The sequence below is a fragment of the Sorex fumeus genome, unplaced genomic scaffold, assembly GCF_029834395.1.
Source record: "Sorex fumeus unplaced genomic scaffold, SorFum_2.1 ptg000051l, whole genome shotgun sequence".
In the NCBI taxonomy this organism is placed as follows: Eukaryota; Metazoa; Chordata; class Mammalia; order Eulipotyphla; family Soricidae; genus Sorex; species Sorex fumeus.
In genome coordinates, this window is record NW_026606108.1 from 5,977,102 (window position 1) to 5,991,687 (window position 14,586).

Consider the following 14,586-nt stretch of genomic DNA (forward strand, 5'->3'; position numbering starts at 1 on the left):
AAGAAAAGGGAATTCTACACAGAACCATGCTGTCCAGCAAAGCCAAAAGACAAAGAAAGTGATTCTGCAAACAACTGTGAATGAAAGTAGAAAAAAATCAAATGCCAGCATGTAGATTTTTCAAAATGCCACTCTACCCCCAGCAGCAACAAGAGTTTGACGGGGGAACCTAAGATCCATTCTAAATCTAAAATACTGGGGAAATAGGCAGATGAGAAAAGGCTACAGGGAAGAAAGTTCAAAGTTCAAATAATTTAAAGGAACTAGGTCACACTGCAAAGGGACACAATTTTGAAATATGAAGCAATTCTAGGAAATTCTAGGAAAGAAAACTAGCTGAAGGTCAGTTACCCTTTGGCAAGAGGGGATAAGGGGGAGGTGGGAATTTAAGCTCTTGCAAGACCAAAGAGAATCATAAAATTGAAGTCCCGCAACTCTTCTGCTATTAAAACAAAGATCAGCACCAGTACACTAGGATGATCAAAGTCCCCAATATCATCAAAATGGACAAAAGCCAGAAAAGCAGGAGCAGAATACACATACACACACACACACACACACACACACACACACACACACACACACAGTGACCTGGCATTTCATCTAACTTCAGGTAACTTCTCTTTTATCCACCACTGATTATTCAAAAGTTACATCCTGACATTCACAAAAGCAAATCAAATCTTTTTCAAGTTACCATGCATAGATGTCTGAAAAATCATGCTGCCATTTTAGATTTTTGGTTTATTTTTCAGTTTTTGGGCTACACCAGGCAAAACTCAGGGGTTACTCCTGGCTCTACACTCAGAAATTACTCCTGACAGTGCATGGAGGTAATTATATGGGATGCCAGGATCAAACCTGGTACGGCCATGTGTAAGGCAGGTACCCTGCTCACTGTACTATCTCTTCAGCTCCCATGCTGCTGTTTCAAACAAAATTACCAATTTCAATGGATCACTAACAGTATGAGTATTTTTGCCCTAATTCCACCAATCCTACATATCCGATGATTTTTATTGCATGACTTTACACATCACATAGATTTTTAAGTAAACATGTGCTATGCTTATCCTTAGAGTAAACACGTCGATGTGTACATGTGCGTACACGTTCCTTAGGTCTAAGGAAATTGGAGACAATGACACTCCAATAACAGAAACAGTCCTACACCAACATGGCTATGAAATGCCGCCCTCAATAAAACAGCAGGGCTCTTAGAAACAGGGATGGTCCAGGGCTGCCACAAGTTCAGTGGAAGAGAAGTATGTTTCCTGAGTACCCAAAAGGAAGGAAGCTCCTTAAAAAGACTGGAGACATGCAAAGCATGCAGAAGCAGCTCTCAATAACCAAAGCTGTATCATCTAAGTGATCAAATAAACAACATCACCTGGGGTTAGCTTACAAAATAAGTATATATATATATATATATATATATATATATATATATTTCTTTTTTAGCTTTTTGGGTTACACCCAGCAATGCACGGGGGTTACTCCTGGCTCATGCACTCAGGAATTATTCCTGGAGGTACTTGGAGGACCAAAAACAAGTATTTTTAAATCCACACCGATGTGCAAGTGACAATAAATGAAGGCAATGTCTTCATCTACACAATTTCAACTAGGAGGAACACTACGTAATCTCCATTCTGTAAATAGTACTGTATTGTTACAACCATGTTCCACTGACTAATGCTACAATGAGGAGGCAAAAGTTTTTGAAGAGGAAATTAACAGTATCAAAGTATTTTCCCCAGGATACTTGTCATTTTCTAAAAGAAAACCTGACTTTACAATGGCAAAGTCAGTAGCGGACACCTTTACTAAATGATCAAAGATAACATCACCAATAGTAAGACACTAGTATAAAACACTTTCCCACACAGTGATATTACTCTGGTGGTGAAGAGTGTATCAAAACAGAAAATCTCAACTTAATCACAAAACATCAGAGATATTAAATTAAAATACATTTTACAAGATAATGACCAGTAAGCCCCCTTCAAAAATGAAGAATGTATTAATAGAGAGTTGGGGAGACTACACAACAAATGCATGAAATAATGGGAGCATGCATGGATCACAGACAAGAAAGGGCCCGTAAGAAGAAAACATGATAAAATTCAAATCTATTAGATATTCACCTAATAGAATCGTACCAGAATTACTCTCCTGACAATCACACTGTGACTCTGTAAGCTGTCCAACATGAGGAGACACAGAGGAGAAAATCTATAAAATGTGGGGGATGTCCCTGAGGAAGAGCTCCAGTAGCAGAGAGCCTGTCTCTCAGGCAAGAGGCAGCAAATAAGATATGGTCAGCTAGGGACCACGAGGACTACTTTGTCATCCCTGGGGCCTCTACCTGCCAATGCACAAGTAAGCTAACCACATGACTCGGCCATCCCTAACATCAGAGGAAGGGAAGGGGAGAACACAGACACACATGCTAGCCCTGCAATGTCTCTCCAATAATATTCCGCATGACTATTTTCTCTTTCTGAGTATAAAAGAATACCATGATGGCTGATCTCTACAAAACAAAACCTGATGAAGTTTGATAATTCTACTGCCATTCAAATACAATCTATCAGCATGATATTCCCAGATTTTGTCCAAGTGCTAATTCATCATACTGAAAAGAACAGTCACAACATGTGCCGAGATGTAAGTTGCAGAAGGATAGAGACCAAGTTTAAAACTTGAAAACTGCCCAGCAATATATAAGTACTTGTAGTTAAAACGGGGGAAAGTGTTGAGAAAGGCGAAATCTACTGAAGAGAACGAATCCCTCAGAGGAAGCACTAAATTCATGATACCATGGCAGTCACCACGCTATTCCCTCTCAAGTTTTGTTTTTGGGTCAAAACCAGGGGATGAAGGCTACTCCAGTTCGTGTTAGTGTCGGAGGTGTCAGGGCTCCCACGTGAAAGCATGTGCACCAGCTCTTTATGGCATCTCTTCCACCCTCCAATGTTTGTATGTCGGGCTTCCTCCTGACTCTGCCAGAATCACTCCTGGCGGGGCTGGGGGACCCCACCTCACTGTTCCACTCTCCAGCCTGTGTCTGCTAAGTTTCTTAACAACAATCTTATTGATCCTTACGTGAATTTTTTCCATTTTCTAAGGTCTGAGTTCATCTTAAACAAGGCTTTCTGCAGATATGCCCTCGGGACTTGCTCTGCTTTTAACAGATAATCCCTTAGATCCCCTGAAAATATGGGACCTTCACTTCTGCTCCTCTTTAGAATTCAGACCTTCACTTCCATCCCTCTTCACAAGCCCTCCCTGGTCTTGTCATTAGCAGAAAAATGATCCACTGTGACAGTTTGTCACACATGCCACACTAACGAGGAACCTTGTCTTCTTCCCCTTTGGTCAGTGTCCCCTCGACTGCCACTGTCATCCATTCACTTCCTCTCTGCTCTCGTCAACGCTAACATCTCACCTTACAGTCCCACCTGTGGCTGAGCCCTTCCGTCCATCCGTTCGTTCTTCTGTCCCATCTTCTGCACGCCTCAAGCTCCCCTACACAGTCCTTTCACCACAGTCCCCAACACCCTTCTCGGGCACCTGCAACGATGCCTCCTCTCCCTGACCCAGGTCAACACTGAAACATCAGGCACCAGCAATTCATTATCTTCAGTACATTTCCTCCCAAGCTTAGGACACTTTGGGGGATCAACATCTTCGCAAACCTTCAGGGCTCTTGGAACTTCGCCCCTCCACCCAGCTCACTCCTCTAGTGCCCGGCTCTCTGGTACTCCGGAGCACTCCACAGTGAGCTCTTCCAAGTCCCCTTCTCTGAACGCATCTCTCGCACTTCACACAGTTCACTAAACTCTACCCCCACTACTTCGCAAGCAGGAAGTTCCCTGACCTCCCTGACACCGGGTTCACTGCCCCTTCGACGCGCCCCAGAGCTCTCGGCACAGCACAGTATGTGTGCATCCAAAGTCAATGAGAAACTGTCCATATCCCACAAGACTGAAACCCAAGGCTTACTCCCGGGCTCTCCCCAGCCACTGGCCCGGGAGGGCCGAGTGCATACGGCAAGTGAGGCGCACACAGTGAGAGCCATCGCCTGAGGGACACTGTGCTCACACAGAAGCCAGATCCAGCAGCTCTGGCTCAGGTGCACACGAGTCTTTGCATCCTATTTTGTGGCACTTAATTCTGCTGTTGTAAACAATTCAATATTAATTAGGTATAAAGCATGTACCACAGAGTTAAAAAGGATCAAGATATGATCTCATTTTATAATTAAAGTGATGCTCAGAAAGGTTATTACATGCTAAAGAGCAAAACACTATAAACAACAATGCCAAGATTAGGCATTTTGATGTCTTTTAATTACATACTTTCATCTCATGAACGAGGTCTTTAGAATTTTAAAGTTGAAAAGACTCAAGTTTTTCATTTTCTCTACAAGAGCAAAGCTATTAAAAACAGCAAATGTATCAATTAACTTAAAAGTTTCTGCAAGATTATCTAAAATGTAACAAACATGAATATTTAATTATAGCAGAAAAGTGGTGGAAATAATATTGAATCACTACAATTATTATAAACAACATATGGGAATTAATCCTGTTCAAGACGCTGTGTAACATATTTACTGAACATACGAGAGAAAACAGGTTTCTGAGTCCCAAGAAGCTCAAAATGCTTTAGAAAACAAGATCCAATCATTACAGAATTAAACAGAAAATTAGGCAAAAATAGTGACTTAAATCATTAACACTTTGAAGGGCCAGAGAGCTGGTGCAGTGGTAAGATACATGCCACCGCCAGAGGCTAAACTCAATTCCCAGTCACCTGTGATCCCCCAAGCACAAGACAGTACAGGATGTCTCGAGTACTGCTCTCTGGGTGGGTGAGGAAACTCCCAGACTCACACTGACCCACCAGCCCTGTTAGCTAAGGGCTGGCTGGGTTAGCTGAGAGCTGCCAGGAGGGGTTAGAGCGATAGCACAGCAGGTAGGGCGTTTGCCTTGCACACGGCCGACCTGGGTTCGATTCCCAGCATCCCATATGGTCCCCTGAGCATTGCCAGGAGTAATTCCTGAGTGCAGAGCCAGGAGTAACCCCTGTGTGTGGACCCCCAACCCCCCAAAAAAAAAGGAAAAAAAGAGAATTGCCAGGAGATCCTTCCCTGGCCCCACATCCCAGCCTCCTGAGCACCACACTTGGGAGATGCCCCCTCGAATTATGAATACTTTTTTCTAGAGTTTTCAACAATGTAGAAGAAACTAAAACATTCTGCCTAAAATTTTTTAATAAAAAAATAAAATAAAAAAAAATAAAACATTCTGCCTGAGGATTCAGCATAAGCTCAAATTGTCAAAAACAGTATGCCTACTGCCCAAAGCCTGATTTTTACATACCCAGTAAGAGGAATCAGGATTACTTTAAGAAATGGCTGAGTCTAGAACAGAGGCAGGAAAAGCAAATGATTCTACAGCATGTTATGAGCTCAAAATGAAGTATTCCCCAAGTGCCAGAAACATCAAGACCATCGATGAATTAAGCTTATGGAGAGCTCACTGGCCAAACCTTGGGTTCCTCTGGAACACCAGAATGAACATGGACATGGCAGGAGAAATAGTAATGGGGAGGACACCTTCCTTGCAGGCGGCTGACCCAAATTCAATCCCCGGCATTCCATAGGCTCTCCCACCACTGCCCGGAGTAACTCCTGAGTGCAGAACCGGGAGAAACCCCTGAGCACTGCCGAGTTGGCCCCCAAACAAAACCAAAACCAAAAATGAACACAAACAGGCAATCACGTATAACCAACCCAATAAAGGGGAAAGCGCCTATATTGCCAGTAAGGAAACAAGCTGGTGTTTTCTATAATAGAATACCAACTACCATATGCAGAAGGAAAAAAAATGGCTGAAAACTTCCATTCTGGAACTACCAATACCTGATTCTCTCAGGCAAGAACATCAATGCAGGCCAGAAGCCTTTGGGGAAAGACTATTTACCCGGGCTCAGAGAATGTTTCCACAGTTTACTTTTGAAAAACAGCTGAGAGGTCAGTGGTGACTTTGCATGGCGAACACTGGCAGGTCAACGTGAACTGAGGGATCCAAGTGAGCATCAACAATGAGTCAAACTGCCTCCCGCAGACTCCTGATGGGCTGCAGAAGACAGATCGCCACTTAAGAGCCGTTCCTGCCAAACACTCAGAACCAGAATCCTAACAGGAGGATGAACCCAAACTGACAGACATCCTGCAACATGAGCTGGCCTGGGACATGGCCTCTGGGGTAGCGCCTGTGCCACACACCATCCATCCCTGACACCATTAAAAATAAAAGGAAACTGCTTGTATTCCCACACTATTAACGTGAGGTGGGGGTAGGAGAAGGGAGCTGAAGACTAAAGATCTATTTCAGATTAAAGGAGATACCAAAATGCATGAACATCTTAGGAGAAAACACACACTTTTATACATTTAGAGACCTACGCAGATTTCGCCCCAGAAAAATGTCCTTAATTCTCTTCACGCTTACTAAATTTTACACTTGTAGGATTTACCTGTTTCAGGTAAATTTTAAAATGTATTAGCACAGAATAACTTGTACTATTAACCAGAAAGATAGTGTTTGAAAAAATTCAGATGAACTCTACTCATCCATGTTATACAGGTGTCACCACCTCCATAATTAAAAAAAAAAATCTCTCCCATATGTGAAAGAAGAACCGTAGTCAGGAAACAACAACTGACCCAAGCTATCAGAACTGAAGACTTTGTCTACAGAACTGAGAGTGTGGGGAGGGGCCGCAGGGTACTGGGGAACTGGGGGGGGGGGGGGGGGGAAGCAGCCCCTGGTGATGGAATGTTGAATCCATAAAAACTATTAAATAACAGTACTCTAAATCCCGGTACATATTTTTATTAGCATAAGAACGGTTAATAAAGAGTACAACTAAAATGAAAACAAGTGGACAATATAGAAAACTGCTATAAATGTATGATTTAGAAGAAGGTATATCTGCTGCAACCACAACACAAACCTCTGAGCCCAGGCTCAAAACCCATCACCCCATCACTCGGGCAGAGTGTGGGGAGAGATCTAGGGGTCACGATGTGTGGGGCCTGCTCGGGAGGGGCTCAGGCATCAGAAGAGGAAAGAAAGGGAGGAAGGGGAAAGAGGAGAGAGAAGGAATAGGACTTTTAGTGCGTTCCTACCATGACAACCACAGCATGCTGACAACATTCAAAACGGACTACGTGGTCCCCTCACCACCCAGGCCCACACTGCATTCCTGCAGTCTTGGAAGCAGCAGTGAGGTTTTGCCTCAAATGATGAGCCTCTGGCTTTAACTGAACACATTTACAGCCCTGGGATACTCCAGGAGTTTCAAACTGTCAACAAAATGAAATCATAATGTTTCCAGACTCTGGGACCACTCTATGAATAATAATGAAAGTGCCAAGGGTTAATGATTGGGAAATCTAGTTGACAGGGATGTATTCTGGTTTGGGGGGGGCCACACCCAGCGATGCTCAGGGTTTAGTTGTGGCTCTGCGTTCTGGGATCACTCCTGGTGGGCTCAGGGGACCAGGCCTGGGTCAGATGTGTGCAATGCAAGGGCCCTACCCGCTATACTATCTCTCCAGCCCTTGTACTAGCCTTGTAAGTTTCTCAAAGAAAAAAAAGAAAGAACTTCTAATAAGTGATGAATAGTTTACTCTGAAGAAACAGCCATTTCTGGAAAATAAAAATGAAAACAGCTCTGGGAAAACAGCTTTGGGAGCCTTGACCCAAAAATTCTGATGACATAAATCTCAACTTATGAAGAAAAGTGTTTTGTTTCAATTTGAGGGCTGTTCTGTTGGTTCTGGTGTTTTTTTTGGTGGTTGTTGTTTTGTTTTGGAGCGACACTCAGTAATCTCAGGGATTACTCCTGGCTCTGTGCTCAGGAATTACTCCTGGTGGTGCAAAGGAGATCATATGGGATGCCAGGGATCAAACCTGGGTCAGCTGCATGCAAGGCAAGCACCCTCCCCACTTTACTATCTATGGTTTGTGGTTGGTCACTTTAGCTGATCAGGGAAATTTCCACTCAACATTTACTGAGCCCTCACTGTGAACCAAAGAGAGTGCTGGTATTGGACACATAAAAGGAGCAAGATTTTAACCGAGTTTACATTCAGTTAAAAGAAAGGCCGTAAGTAGCAGTAACTTTAAAAAGTTATGTAAAGTAAAAAAGTAAAAGGCCCTCCCGTTGATCGTCGATTTGCTCGAGCGGGCCCAGTAACGTCTCCATTGGAGACTTTGTTGTTACTGTGTCTGGCATATCGAATACTCTCGGTAGCTTGCCGGGCTCTCCGAGAGGGGCGGAGGAATCGAACTCTGGTCGGCCATGTTGGCTGCGTGCAAGGCAAACGCCCTACCCACTGTGCTATATAAGCAAGAGGCAAGACAGTAGATAACGAAGAACGACACAGGGTGAGTATGAGTAGAGCCAGATTTGGATCAAGTTCCAAGTGGTCTGGCACTGCCAACCTTAAGAAGATCATCTCACGCAGGTAATATAAAAAATACTGAAGCCCTAAAATAGGAAAGGTTCAATCCCTGGCACCCCATACGATCCCCCACGCCCACTAGGAGTGATCCCTAAGTAAGTCCTAAGCACTGACCAGATCCAAAAGCAGGAAAAGAAAGTCTGATCAACCTGTATCAGGTCTTCTTCCATACTGACAATTCTCTTTCACCATCAACTATCTTATCAAATAAATTACACATGGTTATGTTTGAAATATTACAAATATAGTGAAGCCAGTGAATATGAATTAAAGAATCAGATAAAAATCAGAAACACTATACAAAATATAGTACTTATTAAACATATCATATTCCAGGTTATCCAGGAGACTCATTACAACAGCCTTATGTACGTACAGACAGAGCACACACAGGTAAATTTTGTCTTGTGGAATGAAGTGTAAAAAATTACTGGTTACCATCTAGAGAAAATTTTAAAATGTACATATTCCAGGTATGTTTAAATTTTTTTCCTAATTTCAAATTTTAACTACTGTACCTAGAAGACAAACATAGTTCCAAAAAGACATTTCACTGAATGGAAGGAAAAAGATAACAAATTTTTAATATCTAGAGAGATCATATAGCATAAAGCAGTACAAAAATAATCACAAATAACTCCAAGTCAAAAATCTAATATTGACTCATCAACTAAACATTTCATGTGTCTCTGATAATGGCTTTACGATGCTGGATTACTTTATCCCAAGCACACAGACACATGCTCCTATGATTATACAGCAGGTATAGTTCTCACAGAAACTAAAATTAGGGGCAGAGTTACTACAGTGGACCCAGGGAAAGGAAGCACCTGGAAGGGATAAAGGGAGGTGATGCAAAAGGCATTTTTGTACGTGAAGATTCACAGTATGCTAGAATTTTCACAGCCACCAATCATTTAAGTCTAACAATTCCATGGGGCAGCTAGTGTAACTCTTTGCCACCTTACAGACATCTCAAGACTTTGTCAGGTGGCACTGACACCTAAATCAAGAATCCCATGATGCAGTCCAGCAGTTTTTCTTTAGGAAGTCTTGTCAATCCACAGTGGATGTTTGTTCAGACATCCTCCTGCAGGTTAAGAACTGAAAAAATTATGGGAATTTTCCATATTTAATACTTTCCATTTAAATACTAAGAAGACACTCCTCAGTTTGCTAAGAATGGTGTCAGATTTTTTTTTAAGCAGAAGTGATCACTTTAATCTACAAAGCAGTTTTTTCATTGCCTCATTAATGATTTCAAAAACTTCACTTTGCAACTTTGTAGCATTCATATGCACCACAAATTTATCTTTCAAAACACCAACAAAACTGTAAATTAGAAAGGTCTATGGAAAATCCAGGGCCTTCATTTTTCATCCATGAAATCCCTCTGACCAAATTTGCAGCAGTGAAGGGGTGGAGGCCAGGGAGAAAGGGTAGGTTCCAAAACCAGAATGACAAGGGCACAACTTTCCAATCACAAAATTGCTTCCAGAGATCTCCTCCTAATCAGAGCACAAGCTATTAAAAGAATTCAGCTGAACTATTTCATTCAAAACCATGTTGTAACAAACATCTGCATAATTATAACACCTTCAAACACATTCTATTCCTCCCAATAACCAATGAATGACATTGCAGCCGATCAAAATATCATGCGCTGGGGAGAGAGCTCCAAGGGCTGGATGTATACTTTGCCTACTGGGAACCCTGGGTCGAGAATCCTGCACCACGCAACACGGGCCCTAAACATGGTGAACAGTGACCCCAAACCACCGCTAGGTATAACATTTAAAAAAACTGTTACAAAAAAAAGCTGTTACAAAGACCCATTAATACAAAAACTAAGAATATAGATTATTCTCAAACCATTAATTCAAGAGGTTGACTCTGCAATTATTTCTGAGCCCCACCGATCTATTTTCCTTCTACCAACGACCCCACAGCTCACTCCTGTTCCCTAATCAATTTTTTTCAAACTTTTCCAAAATGTTTTAAAAATCAAATTTTCTTCAAAATTTAGGTAAGGTCGGGTAAAGCCGTTGCCTTGAACACAGCGGGCCTGGACTGGACACACTGACCTGAGCTGCGCAAGATGCAGGAAAAAAAAAAAAAAAACCTTGGCCAACACTAGTGAAAGAAATATTTTATCACCTCTATTCCAGTGCGGGTAAAACCAGTTTTATATGCAACAACAGCATGCATTTAAATTAAATAGGTAAGCAAATGTATTTAGAGAGGTCACTATTAATTCTCAATTTGACAAGTTTCCGTTCTGGAAACACTAGAGAGACTGCTAATCTGAAGCCGACGGACAGCAAAGCAAGAAAAATCATTGGTTTCCCCCTTCCGCATTGTTATTCCCATTATAACGGCATTATCCCGACTTCTTTCAATGCTGAGAATGAAAATGATTATACAATCAATTAGCGTAAGGGTCAGAGGGCGCCCATACCAACCTGCACGCTTTCCGACTCTGAACGCGTGTGCAATACCCCTGGTAGAAAAATCTAACCGAAACTGGCCTCTGCGTGAGCGTGAGAAAACACTTCCGACTTTTCCCAGCCAGCAAAAGTAGCAATTAATTCACCCGGGGCAGAAATCAAGAGTGAAAAGCTGCAAGGGGTTCATTGTAACATTGAAAGCCTGAAAATGCAACCAGAAATAACTTGTAACTTTGTAATTCCGGGTATTTCAATTTTAAAGGGGGGGGGGGGGAGCAAAGCGGGATGCTGATTGTAATTGTCTTCAGAGAGTAAACACCGAGACCTGGAGCACACAACACTCGCCCAAGCTCACTTCCGAAACTCTCCGTACAGGGATAAACCCAGTGGAAAGGCTCCGGTGGTCTGGACACTGACCACTGCATCCACCCGGCAGTGACCAGCACCCGCAGCTGGAGTCTTCGGGGTTGGAACTGGGAAGAAGGAGCGTCTCCCCGCAGCTCTACTGACCCTCCTGCTGGACTCTCACGGTCCGGGGACGTGGGGGGGGGGGGGAAGGAGGGGCGAGCCACCTGGACACCTCGGAACCCTGACGGCGACAGCTTCAAAGTACAGACACCGCACACACCGCCCGGGTTCGAGCCCCGCCAGCAGTGATCCCTGAATGCAGTGATCCCTGGAGTCAGTCCTGAGCACCGCCCGGTGTGGCCCCAAAACAAACCAAAAAAAAAAATATATATATATATATATATATATACAGAAACCTGCCCTGAGCCCCGTCGAGAAGCATGAGTCCAAATGGGCGCCGCTCCCCCTTTTCCCGGGACGGGTCCGGGGCGCCCCGCGAGAGGTCCCGGCAACATTTCTCCCTTTTACCCCTTTCCTTGTAGGGGAAAAAGGAGGTGGGGGGGACACATTTTCGCCTTTCCCCCGCTCCTAAATCACCTCCGCGCACCTTTTCCAAACTTGCCGGCCCTTGGGCTCACCTACTAACTGAAATTCAAAGAAATAAATAAATAGAAAAAGGTGAAATTGAACCGAAAAGCAAAGTTTCTAACATGCAAAACAAAAAAAAATCTTAAAAGAAAAAGCTCCGTGCGCGCCCCGATCTGAGGGTGGGGTGAGGGGGGACGCCCTCTGCAGCCCCCCGCGCCCCCAGTTGCGGTGACACGCGCCGAGTCGGGGCTCAGCGCTGCGGGGGTCCGGGAGACCCACCTTCTGCCCGGGCACCGGTGGGGCCAGGTCTGAGGGCGAGACGCCCGCCAGCCCCCCGCGCGGGCTCCAGCCCTTCGGGGACCCCGGGGGGCACAAGGAGGCGCGCGGAGGCAACGGACCCCCGGGAACTCCTTCAACTTTCCCACGGGCGACGGCCGCCGCCGCCCGCCGGGCGCCCCCCGCGCGGCGCGCCCCCGCCCCAGAGGCCCCCGAGAGCCGCCGGCCCCGCGCAGCGCCCGGGAGCGCCGAGAGCCGCCCCGCGCGCCCCGCCCCCACCCGCCCTGCGCGACCCCCGCCGCGGCGGTCGCCCCGCGCCCCGCCCGAAACCGGCCCCGGGTCCGCCGGCCGCGGCCCCGGCCCGCCCCGCCCCGGCGCCCCCGACGCCCTCCGCGCCGTCCGGCCCGAGGCGCGCCCGCGGCCCTCACCGTGAGTGCGGCGCTGCCGGCGGCCACGCTCGCGCCGCCCGCCCGGAGCCGCCTCCCGCCGCGGGACCCGCCGGCACCGCCGCGCACGGATCCCCACACCGGAGCTATTTTTAGGCCGCGGCCCCGGCCCGGCCGGAACTCGTTGCTGGACGGCGCGCGTGCGCAGTGCAGGAGCGCGCGCCGTGTCCCTCCGCCGGCCTCGCCGCCGCCTCCCTCGGCTCGTCGGTGTGGGGTTTTTAATGTCGCTTTTCCCCGGGCGGGGGGCGACCCTAGAGCCCTCGGCCGAGCGGGCTGGACCGCACTACTCGGGAGCCAATAGCGGCGGCACAAGGGCGTGAGGGGCGGACTATGTTTTCCGGGTGGGTGAGGCGACGGATCACCCGGCACAGGAAGGAGGTGACGGCGGTTTGGCGCCGGGGGCTGCCGGCGCGCTCCCCTCTGAAGCGCCGTGTGCTCCTGGACGCGAGGCCGGTCACTTGAGGAGGGCCCGGGCGCCTCCCAGGGCGGGGCGGCCGGCGGCGTAGCGCCTTCCTCACAGCGGCCTTCCACACCGGCCCGCGGGATGGGATGGGGGGGCCGGAGCGGCTCGTGCTGACGCGGCGCGTGGCCAATCGCCGCGCGCAGCCTCCCGCTCCAACCAATCCGGGGCGCCGGGGGCGGGGCGGGCGGGCGGCGAGTGCCCGGCGGCGTCCTGCGGGCGCGCGGGCGCAGACACCCCCCGGGCGGCCGCCTGGGGCCCCGGCCAGGTCCCCGCCCACGGGGCGCCCTGGGCCCCCGCGGACCTCGGCTGACCGCGCCCACGCCCTCGTTGTGGTCGCGGCCGCACCTGTGCTCGCGCCCCGGAGCGAGCACGACGAGAGGGGAGCGGGAAGGGCCCCGGGGTGACGCCGCCCGCCAGGCTTCTGGACCTGGCTCGATCCCGCAGGCGTGGCCCAGTTGCCCGTTGGGTTTCTCTTCCCATTTTTTGCACCGGAGCAGAGGGAAGTGGGACGCTGGTTGTGACTCGGCGAGGTCAGGGCGAACTTGAACCCCGGCACAGTCGCTCTGGTTGAGAGGGGTGGGCGGGGCTGGGTGGGTTTCTATCGAGAGACTGATGAGTGGGGAGCCCGGATCGGGCTTTGCATTATCTGGCGGGGAGGGAGAGGTCGGCACCACCTTACAGCCAGTATCCGCGCTCCCTCCTCCCAGGTGCCCGTGTCACACGGGCACAAAGCCAGCTGGCCCATGTCATCCGGACATGAGACATTCTGTCCCAGCAGGGCCACTGCCGCCGGACGGACAGACAGACAGACAGACGGAGGAAGTGGAGGGTGAAGAAGAGTGGAGGCTGAGGCTTCCTCTCGCAAGGACCCCTGCACAGCCCCATGAGCACTGGGGACCCGCCTGGATTTCAGTTCAAAGCCTTGCAAAAGCAGGAGGGGCCCGGCCATTGGGTCTGCAGGCAGGGACAGGGGCAGAGAGATAGTACCGGAGGGAAGGAGCCTGCCCTGCATGCAGCTGACCAGAGTTAGATCCCCTGGGTGCAGTACCAGGAATGAACTCTGAGCACAGAGCCAGAGGGACCAGGTGTGACCCGCTTCCCCTCACACCTCAGTTTGGTATAGATCTGTTGGATAGTCACACAAGAAGTCCTGGGTTCAGTCCCCACAGTGAACGGTTCCGCCAGCAAACACCAACAGCAGCTGCCCCCTCACTCCACCCCCCCAAAAAAAAGAGACAAAACCAAATTGGTATAAAGCAAGAGCTCCTCTGGAAATGCATGAGGCAATGCCTCTAATCGTCCAGAAGCTGCAAGTCCAGCTAGCTCCATTTGGCTTCTCTCCTCTGGGAGGAATTGAGTTTGACCCTTCTCTTCTGCAGTCAAGTCTCTGAGGTGGAGTGACAGATGGCCAGGCTTTCTCATTTACTCTTGCCCCTCTGCAAGGTGAGTTGAGGGGTTGGAAGAGATTTTCAC

At 47.9% G+C, this 14,586-nt stretch overlaps 1 protein-coding gene across 9 annotated transcripts in view; it reads right to left on the reverse strand.

Moving 5' to 3' along the window:
* Nucleotides 1-13,181, reverse strand: part of MEF2A (myocyte enhancer factor 2A) — a 96,200-nt gene extending 83,019 nt beyond the window's left edge. For 2 of the 9 annotated variants that reach the window (XM_056124304.1, XM_056124303.1), the window contains exon 1: nucleotides 12,633-13,168. The gene's annotated coding sequence lies outside the window, so the exon portion shown is untranslated. Of the gene's footprint in view, nucleotides 1-11,007; nucleotides 11,156-12,632 lie in introns of those variants that run through there. The other 7 variants (XM_056124301.1, XM_056124299.1, XM_056124307.1 and 4 more) reach the window with 6 other exon arrangements.
* Between the last annotated feature and the right edge of the window lie 1,405 nt (nucleotides 13,182-14,586).